Below are 9694 nucleotides of genomic sequence, written 5' to 3' on the forward strand. Positions count from 1 at the left end.
AGAGTCATAGCAATTTAGAAAGCAACTTAACTGGCACATCTGTGACACTCTTCCTGTCAATCTGCAGCACTGTAAAAAGTTAGTTTCTTATCATTAAACTCTGCCAAACCCAAACTTTTCAGGAGATTCTTTATTGTTGAGATTCTTGTTCTTGTTTCCTGTTAACAAAAATAAAATTAGTTACAAATGCTGTCACTTGGCAAATGCCGTCACCGTTACAAATGCCGTCACTCTGGACAGATAGCACTGCATGATTTTAAGACAAATGCCCTCAAATAGACTAAAATTACAGCTACACTAACTAGCTGTTTAGTTTTTACAAAACCCTGCTGATAAATATAGTATTGCTGGTCACCAGAATAGGGTATGTTTTGCAGTATGGGATGAAAGCTTGCTGGTTGCTTAGTTAGTGTGCTACACTGTAAAAAATTGTTGTTGAAAAACGGTCAGATTCTATGGTAAAATAATGTTTTTTTCACTAAAACAGTAATATTCTGTTAAAACCAGTGCATTCTGGGTAACTTTTTTGTTTTCGAGAAAGTAACCAACAGCAGAAAACTGTGAGCTAACAGAGTTCAGATTCGACGTTTTGAAATGTGTTTGAAATCACATTTTTTGCCCTTGTTCACTATTCCATACACTAGTTCACCAATATAGTTCACCTGACAGAGTTAATGAACACTAATGAGTGACTTCAGACACTGATGAACACCTGCTGTTAATAATCACAATTACTGAAGGAAAGAAACAAGAAACACAAACCTGGGCTGTTTCTCAATTCCAAGAACGCAGAGAACGGACTTGTGTTCTTGTGAAGACCGGTCTTGCCAGGTGTCCTCGGAAGAACGAACTCAGGAGACCGCGAGGGCAGAGAACGCGTCCTTTGAGAAATGGGATGCTGCCTTCTTCCTAATGGTCATGTGACCTTCACGCGTTTTAAATGGTAAATTATTTAAACATTACAGCATTCATACAGCAATTTATTGTTTTTCCCCTTTTCAAATTATATACATAAAAACATTATAAATATACTCTGCACAATATAAATAAAACAGATTTTAATACGAATTTCAGCAAACAACTCTTAATGTGTTTATTCCTTTATTAAGATGTTCATGTTAATGTTTACTTTCACCGTTTCATTTAGGGAAACTCCTGAGGTAAATAAGTGATATCTCTAAACTTTAATAATAAATCTAAATAAAATGCAGCGCTTCCCACCTCCAGTCGCAATGACTTCTGGGACTTCCAGAGCGAGTTCGGTGCTCAAGTCAGCATCAGTGCGTCCTCTATATCAAGAACACATCCGGGAAGTTTCACGCGTCCTCCGTACTTGCAGTCTTGAGTATTGGAACTGAGCTTAGGCAGCTGATGATGACGTTTCACGAGAACACGAGGACGCAAGACCGCTGAAGAACGCATATTGAGAAACAGCCATTGACTTGAGTTACAGCATTAAATTAAATTAAGTAAAATAAAACACCTTCAGTCTCACCAGAGGATCATTAAACAAGGTGGTTGCGGTTGTGGCACATTACAAATATCCCAGCATGTATTGTGGTGTGAATGAATGTAGTATAATGGCCTCACAGTTTTCTTTATTTGCGTTTTATTCTGCTTTTGTTTATGTTTAGACTTTCAGTTGCCTGTTTGTGAGTTAAACTGTTAATTTTGTTAGATGTCACCATTATTGAGGTTCATACGCTGATTATTGATGTCTGTTTGAGTGCAACTTACACCATAGAGCAGTATTTTAGTCCAAGATATTCTTAAAAAAATCCAGAAATCATTGCCATATATAATGTGAAACAATAGATTAAACATTGAATAGGAGCAGTAAATTAAACTATATTAAATTAGAACAGACTCTGCCATTTAATAGCAACATGGACATAACCAGATCTTATTTAGGTTTTTGGCTGGCTTGTCACATCAAAAGAGCTTTTTAAACAAAGTTCATAACAATTACAGCAGCCAAAATATGTAAATGATAAAAATGTCAGGGCTGAGAGTCCAACTAAAGCAAACTCTGTTCTCCATGATGGTGACGTAAAATGTTAACCTTTCTCTCAAGAAGAACTTTAGTAGATGTTATACAAAAATAAATGTTTCAGTAATAAGTGAAGCTGGTGATGCTGTTTGTATCATTCGCTGATAATTTAAATGATTTAATCATTTGTTGTACTTCAGGTTATTTCATTACAAAGCTGTGACTAAAGTTGTAGTTTTTTGTATGTTCTGTTCTTGTTTTCTCCCTTCAGTAATTCTTCATTTGTTCACTGCTAATCCTCAATCATCATTTAATTATTAATTTAATTAATTAATTTACTTCAGCTTTGCTACATTTTTCTTGAACCCTCAGTAGTGCGGACAATTCAATTAAAACTGAAGTATATGCTCTGGGGTTTAAAGGGTTAAAGGTGTGAGAGTTAAAAACACAGTGTAAAAATGTATTTTAACAGTAATATACTGTTAATTTAAACTACGGAAGTAGACTGTAAAAAAACTGTAGATTGCTGGCAACCACAGCTGCCAGTAGTTTACCATTAAATAAAGGAAAAAACAGTATTTTACTGTAAAACCTGAAGCAGCTGGTCAATTTGAGACCGTTGCTTTCAGTGAACAAAATGAGTTCACTTGAGTATTGTGTATATCAATGTAGTCCATGTATTTTTAGGTTAATTCTCACAAGGTTGTCAGCAACATACTGTAAAATAACAGTACATTGCTGGCATCTGCAGCTGCCAGTATTTTACAGTTTTTTAACGGGACAATTTATACAGTGTAGTGAACCAGCAAATGTTATATTATGGATGCTGATATAAAGACAGCAAAACCACAACAAAACCCACATATGTATTAATGTAATAAATTTCATACTCTGTAAAAAAAAAAATAATAATTGTGGAAACTGACAATTAAATTTTGACTCAACAAATTACTTCCCAATAATTAGCCCCAAACAATAAAAAAAAACACTATTCATTTTAGTTAATTATTTGAAGTTAAAATTAAAAATATATATTTATTCACCAAACATATTAAATTGTGCTCAGGCAATTTCTCAAACAGAAGTGAAAAATTCGTGTTTGACGATTAAACCTTTATCACTCTCTGTTTTGTGCCTGACAACGAACTTTTCCCAGCCAGCAGAGAGATTAAGTTATGCTGTTTTGCAAACTCAGTCAGATCTTTTGGTTTTCACTGGCAACTTGTTATAACATGTTTAAAACTTGCTTATTATCCTGTTTAAAACAAAAAGAAGGATGTTGTTCATTGTTTAAAGCTGTTTTTATCACTCTCTGTTTTAGGCCCGAAAACATGCTTTTACCCGTCAGCATTCATTCATTCATTTTCTTGTTGGCTTAGTCCCTTTATTTATCTGGGGTCACCACAGCGGAATGAACTGCCAACTTATCCAGCACATTTTTACGCAGTGGATGCCCATCTAGCCGTAACCCATCTATGGGAAACATCCACACACTTATTCATACACACACTCATACACTGCGGACAATTAAGCCTACCCAATTAACCTGTACCGCATGTCTTTGGACTGTGGGGGAAACCGGAGCACCCGGAGGAAATACATGCGAATGCAGGGAGAACATGCAAACTCCACACAGAAACACCTAGGTTAGGACGGACAGCATGGCGATGGTGGCTTATATCAACTGTATGGGGGGTATACGATCTCGCCGCATGTCTCAGCTCGCTCGCTGTCTGCTCCTTTGGAGTCACACGTGGCTGAATCCGCAGCGTGCCATTCACATTTTGGGCGAGCTCAACCGTGCAGCCGATGCGCTCTTACATCAGCTAGTAAGCCCAAATTGATCTGTTTCCTTCCACCGAGAACGCACATTATCAGCTGTTTTATTCCCTGACCGAGGCCCCCCTCGGCACGGATGCACTGGCTCACAGCTGGCCATCGGGTGTGCGCAAATATGCGTATCCCTCCAGAAAGCCTAATCGCACAAACCAAGTCAGGAAGGACGAGGAGCAGGTCTTGTTTGTTGCGTCGCTCTGGCCCAACCGGACCTGGGTCTTGGAGCTCACACTCCTCGCAGTGGCCCCTCCTTGGCGCATACCCCTAAGGGAGAATCTCCTCTCTTAGGGACGGGACACCATCTGGCACCCACGCCCAGATCTCTGGAACCTCCACGTGTGGTCCATAGACGGAGCGTGGAAGACTTAGGTGACTTACCACTGGCGGTACTCAACCACCATCACTCAGGTTAGAGCAGCCTCTACGAGATTGTTTTAGCACTGTGTTATCCTTCCTTCAGGATAAGCTGGACCGTAGGCTGCCACCCTCCACACTGAAGGTTTACGTGGCTGTGATCTTCCACTCATCATGACGCTTTATTTGGCTACACGCTCGGGAAGCATGATCTAATCATACGATTCTTCAGAGGCACGTGGCGGTTAAATCTGTGCCGCCCTCCTCTAATGCCCTCTTGGGATCTCTCTCTCTCTAGTCCTGGCAGGTCTGCAGAGAGATCCGTTCAAGCCACTTGATTCAGTATCTCTTAAAATTCTGTCATTAAAGACAGCTCTGCTGATCGCATTGGCGTCATTTAAGAGAGTTTGGGATCTGGAGGCATTTTCGGTCAGCAAGTCATGCCTTGAATTCAGGCCTGGTTATTCACACGTTGTCCTGAGACCCCGGCCTGGCTATGTGCCCAAGGTTCCTACCAACCCATTTAGAGATCAGGTGGTCTTCAGGTGGTCCTTCGGAGGAGGCAGGCTCAACCCACTCACTGCTTTGTCCTGTTTGCACCTTTACGGGGAACAAACGCAAAATGTAAGATCATGTGAATAGCTCTTTATCTGTTACAGTGGTCGGCAGAAAGGAAGTGCCGTATTAAAACAGAGGTTGACCCACTGGTTAGTTGATGCCATCACCCCCGCTTATCAATGCCAGGGCGAGCCACGCCCTCACAACGTGGGAGCACACTCTACTATAGGTGTCGCTTCCTCATGTGCTTCATCATTTCTTTCTCCGGCTGAATTTGATCTGCTCATGCAAAGTTATAGCAAATATGAGTGTATGTATTTAAAAAGAAGCAACCATCAGTAAAACGGAGACAGTTAGCGTGGGAAAACAGCTGCTCAAGTTAATGCATAATTTTTAATTTTAAGTATTTAAGCATTTAAGTATAATAAAATAAGTAATGTAATGTGTGACGTTTATACTTTTTTTCTAAACTTTTATACACGTTGATCAGTTTTCACAGATTTAACAGTGCACTTGTGTGTCTGCCTTTTTATTGATCAAGTGATAGAGGTTGATATAACATTAAGAAGGTTAGCAGTAATTAAATAATTTTTAGACAGAATAATGATCCCATTAATTTAGTAACAGTACATGTCGAAGGTTAAGCTAATTATTTATGAAAAAAGGACAAGCCTCTTACGTGACTTTGTTCTGTGTGTGACAAAAATGTAGGCAATAGCTGTGTTTCCATCAAAATACAGGCTATTACATAAATTTGTGCAAAACTGGAATAACGTCTAAAAATAAAGCAGTGTTTTTATCCAAAGAGTCGAAGAGGACACAATCGCCACTTCCTGATTAACTTGCGCCAAATATCAACAGTAAAAACAGAATTTACTGTGGTAGAAAAAGCTGCGTCAATGATTTTTTATTTAATTAATTTAGGCTACTTGCGCCTCAGAAGACAATTGACACACAACGAACACGTGGGGGCGTTTGAAGCCAGACGTGGAGACGCTTGACACGCCCCTAACGCTTGGAGGTAATTAATAATATACACTAATACTCAACAGTTAAGGCATTTTAGAATACCTAAAACCACTTTTAAGATGTTCTACAGTGTGCTCGGTCTGCTGGTTTGTCCATTCACACACATTTTCATCATCATCTCTAACAAACCTATTTTTAATGCACATACTGTAATTTGTTAAGTGCACTTCATAGTTTAAGTGCATCTTATCAAATAAAAGTTTAACCTACTCAGTTATGCGCATGTTTTATTATGCGTATTTTCAAAAGTTATGTGAATCATGATGTTTCCATCAATTGTTTTCATGGGCATCTCCAAAATGAGCTCTAAAATAGGTGTGTGGAAACGTAAGGCTAATGCGAGAAATAAGCTTCATCTTTAAAAAAGGGGAGGAGACCGACAGAAACTCAGAGTTTAGAGAATAAAACCTGCTCCGGACCAGGTTAGATTCACAGAGTAAGTTACCACGGTAACTGACTCTGAGTAACAGTTACCTTTCTTTCAGAAACAGGCTTGACTTACCCTGATTTCTTGAGTTTAACAAACCTGCCATTTTGAAACGAAAAAACCCAGAGTTTCTCTCATTTCAGGGTTAAAATACTCTGAGTTTTCACTTAACCTCCTTTCTGAAACAGGCCCCAGGAGAAGGATTAACCAAAACAACAAACAAAACAGGTCTAGCTCAGGAGGAGTACTAAATAACCTAATTTCAGGTAAAAGAAAAGAAACAACATAGGCTTTCCTCAACTCCCTTACTATGAATAAACACAGTCAAACAAGTACAAAAATAAAAATGGCACCCTCTCCCTACAGCTTCAATTTGTAACTCAAAAAGTCAGACAAACGAACAATACAATTACCTTTTACATACCACGCACACAAAAGAATATATGTATTTAAATCACACAACTAAGAAAACAGACACACTGCCTGTAAAATTCCACAACTCAAAAACAAACAAGTTTTTCAACAGACAGAAGTCAAATTGAACTCAATAGCCCATTAAACTCCTTTCTATAACCAACCAGATCTATACCCACAACGTATGACCACAGCAATCACAAGTCTGGAGCAGGGGAGAAGTGAACCTCTCCGTGGGTTGAGACACACTGCTCTTTTGTAGCAGCGCATTACTGCAGCATGCTCCAATGATGAGCACCACCTGGGCACAATCAGCTCTACCTATAAAAGGTAGTGATAAAAAAAGTGATAAAAACAGCTTCAGCCACTAAACAGTATCATTCTTTTTGATTTAGACAACATTTCATGCACTGTTAAACATGTTAAAGCAAGTTGCAAGTTAAATCCAGTGTATCTGACTGAGTTTGCATAACTGCTTATTTTGACCTCTCTGCTGGCTGGGAAAAGCTCATTTTGACGTCTAATGCAGCAAGTGATAAAAACAGCTTCAGCCACTAAACAGCATCATTCTTTTTGTTTTAGACAACATTTTATGCAGTATTAAACATGTTAAAGCGAGTTGCAAGTTAAAACCAATGTATCTGACTGATTTTGCATAACTATTTATTTTGACCTCTCTGCTGGCTGAGAAAAGCTCTTTTGGAGGTCCTATTACAGCAAGTGATAAAAACAGCTTCAGACACTAAACAGCATCATTCTTTTTGTTTTAGACAACATTTTATGCAGTGTTGAACATGTTAAAGCAACTTGCAAGGGGAAATCTGTTTATCTGACTGAGTTTGCATAACTGCTTATTTTGACCTCTCTGCTGGCTGAGAAAAGCTCTTTAAGAGGTCCTATTACAGCAAGTGATAAAAACAGCTTCAGCCACTGAACAGCATCATTCTTTTTGTTTTAGACAACATTTTATGCAGTGTTGAACATGTTAAGGCGAGTTGCAAGTTAAAACCAGTTTATCTGACTGAGTTTGCATAACTGCTTATTTTGACCTCTCTGCTGGCTGGGAAAAGGTCATTTTGACGTCTAATGCAGCAAGTGAAAAAAACAGCTTCAGCCACTAAACAACATCTTTCTTTTTGTTTTAGAAAACATTTTATGCAGTGTCTGACATGTTAAAGTGAGTTGCAAGTTAAATCCAGTGTATCTGACTGAGTTTGCATAACTATTTATTTTGACCTCTCTGCTGGCTGAGAAAAGCTCTTTTAGAGGTCATATTACAGCAAGTGATAAAAACAGCTTCAGCCACTAAACAGCATAATTCTTTTTGATTTAGACAACAATTCACTCACTGTTAAACATGTTAAAGCAACTTGCAAGTTAAAACCAGTGTATCTGACTGAGTTTGCAAAACTGCTTATTTTAAACTCTCTGCTGGCTGGGAAAAGTTCATTTTGACGTCTAATGCAGCAATTGATGAAAACAGCTTCAGCCACTAAACAGCATCATTCTTTTGGTTTTAGACAACATTTTATGCAGTGTTGAACATGTTAAAGCGAGTTGCAAGTTAAAACCAGTGTATCTGACTGAGTTTGCATAACTGCTTATTTTGACCTCTCTGCTGGCTGGGAAAAGCTCATTTTGACGTCTAATGCAGCAAGTGATAAAAACAGCTTCAGCCACTAAACAGCATCATTCTTTTTGATTTAGACCACATTTCATGCACTGTTAAACATGTTAAAGCAAGTTGCAAGTTAAAACCAGTGTATCTGACTGAGTTTGCATATCTACTTATTTTGAACTCTCTGCTGGCTGGGAAAAGCTCATTTTGACGTCTAATGCAGCAAGTGATAAAAACAGCTTCAGCCACTAACAGCATCATTCTTTTTGTTTTAGACAACATTTTATGCAGTGTTGAACATGTTAAAGCGGGTTGCAAGTTAAAACCAGTGTATCTGACTGAGTTTGCATAACTATTTATTTTGACCTCTCTGCTGGCTGAGAAAAGCTCTTTAAGAGGTCCCATTACAGCAAGTGATAAAAACAGCTTCAGCCACTAAACAGCATCATTCTTTTTGTTTTAGACAACATTTTATAAAGTGTTAAACATGTTAAAGCAACTTGCAAGGGAAAATCTGTTTATCTGACTGAGTTTGCATAACTGCTTATTTTGACCTCTCTGCTGGCTGAGAAAAGGTTGTTTTGACGCCTTTTATACAGCAAGTAATAAAAACAACTTCAGCCACTAAAAAACATCATTCTTCTTGATTTAGACAACATGTCATGCACTGTTAAACATGTTAAAGCAAGTTGCAAGTAAAAACCAGTGTATCTGACTGAGTTTGCATAACTATTTATTTTGACCTCTCTGCTAGCTGAGAAAAGCTCTTTAAGAGGTCCTATTACAGCAAGTGATAAAAACAGCTTCAGCCACTAAACAGCATTATTCTTTTTGTTTTAGACAACATTTTATGCAGTGTTTAACATGTTAAAGCAAGTTGCAAGTGAAAATCTGTTTATCTGACTGAGTTTGCATAACTGCTTATTTTGACCTCTCTGCTGGCTGAGAAAAGCTCAATTTGACGTCTAATGCAGCAAGTGACAAAAACAGCTTCAGCCACTAAACAGCATCATTCTCTTTGATTTAGACAACATTTCATGCACTGTTAAACATGTTAAAGCGAGTTGCAAGTTAAAACCAGTGTATCTGACTGAGTTTGCATAACTACTTATTTTGACCTCTCTGCTGGCTGGGAAAAGCTCATTTTGACGTCTAATGCAGCAAGTGATAAAAACAGCTTCAGCCACTAAACAACATCATTTTTTTGTTTTAGACAACATTTTATGCAGTGTTGAACATGTTAAAGTGAGTTGCAAGTTAAAACCAGTGTATCTGACTGAGTTTGCATAACTATTTATTTTGACCTTTCTGCTGGTGAAGAAGATTTCTATTCTCTCAGTGTGAAGTATTTTCTAAGTGTAAAGCAGTCAATTTTCTCTTCACAAAATGTATGTAGTGTTTGCAGCAAACATGCCAGCGTGTGTTAAAAATACAGTGATATGTCTGTGTAAGATGAGAGTGCCTGCAC

General features: G+C 38.2%; 1 long non-coding RNA gene across 1 annotated transcript; it reads right to left on the reverse strand.

The window, feature by feature from the left end:
- Positions 1 to 1092: 1092 nt before the first annotated feature.
- Positions 1093 to 5017, reverse strand: LOC141376262 (uncharacterized). Its single transcript, XR_012386004.1, has 2 exons — positions 4886 to 5017; positions 1093 to 4780 (listed from the first exon to the last, which is right to left on the reverse strand). It is a non-coding gene; the product is annotated as an uncharacterized lncRNA (long non-coding RNA).
- Positions 5018 to 9694: the final 4677 nt, after the last annotated feature.

The sequence above is a fragment of the Danio rerio genome, chromosome 10 (genome assembly GCF_049306965.1).
Source record: "Danio rerio strain Tuebingen ecotype United States chromosome 10, GRCz12tu, whole genome shotgun sequence".
NCBI classification, from domain to species: Eukaryota; Metazoa; Chordata; class Actinopteri; order Cypriniformes; family Danionidae; genus Danio; species Danio rerio.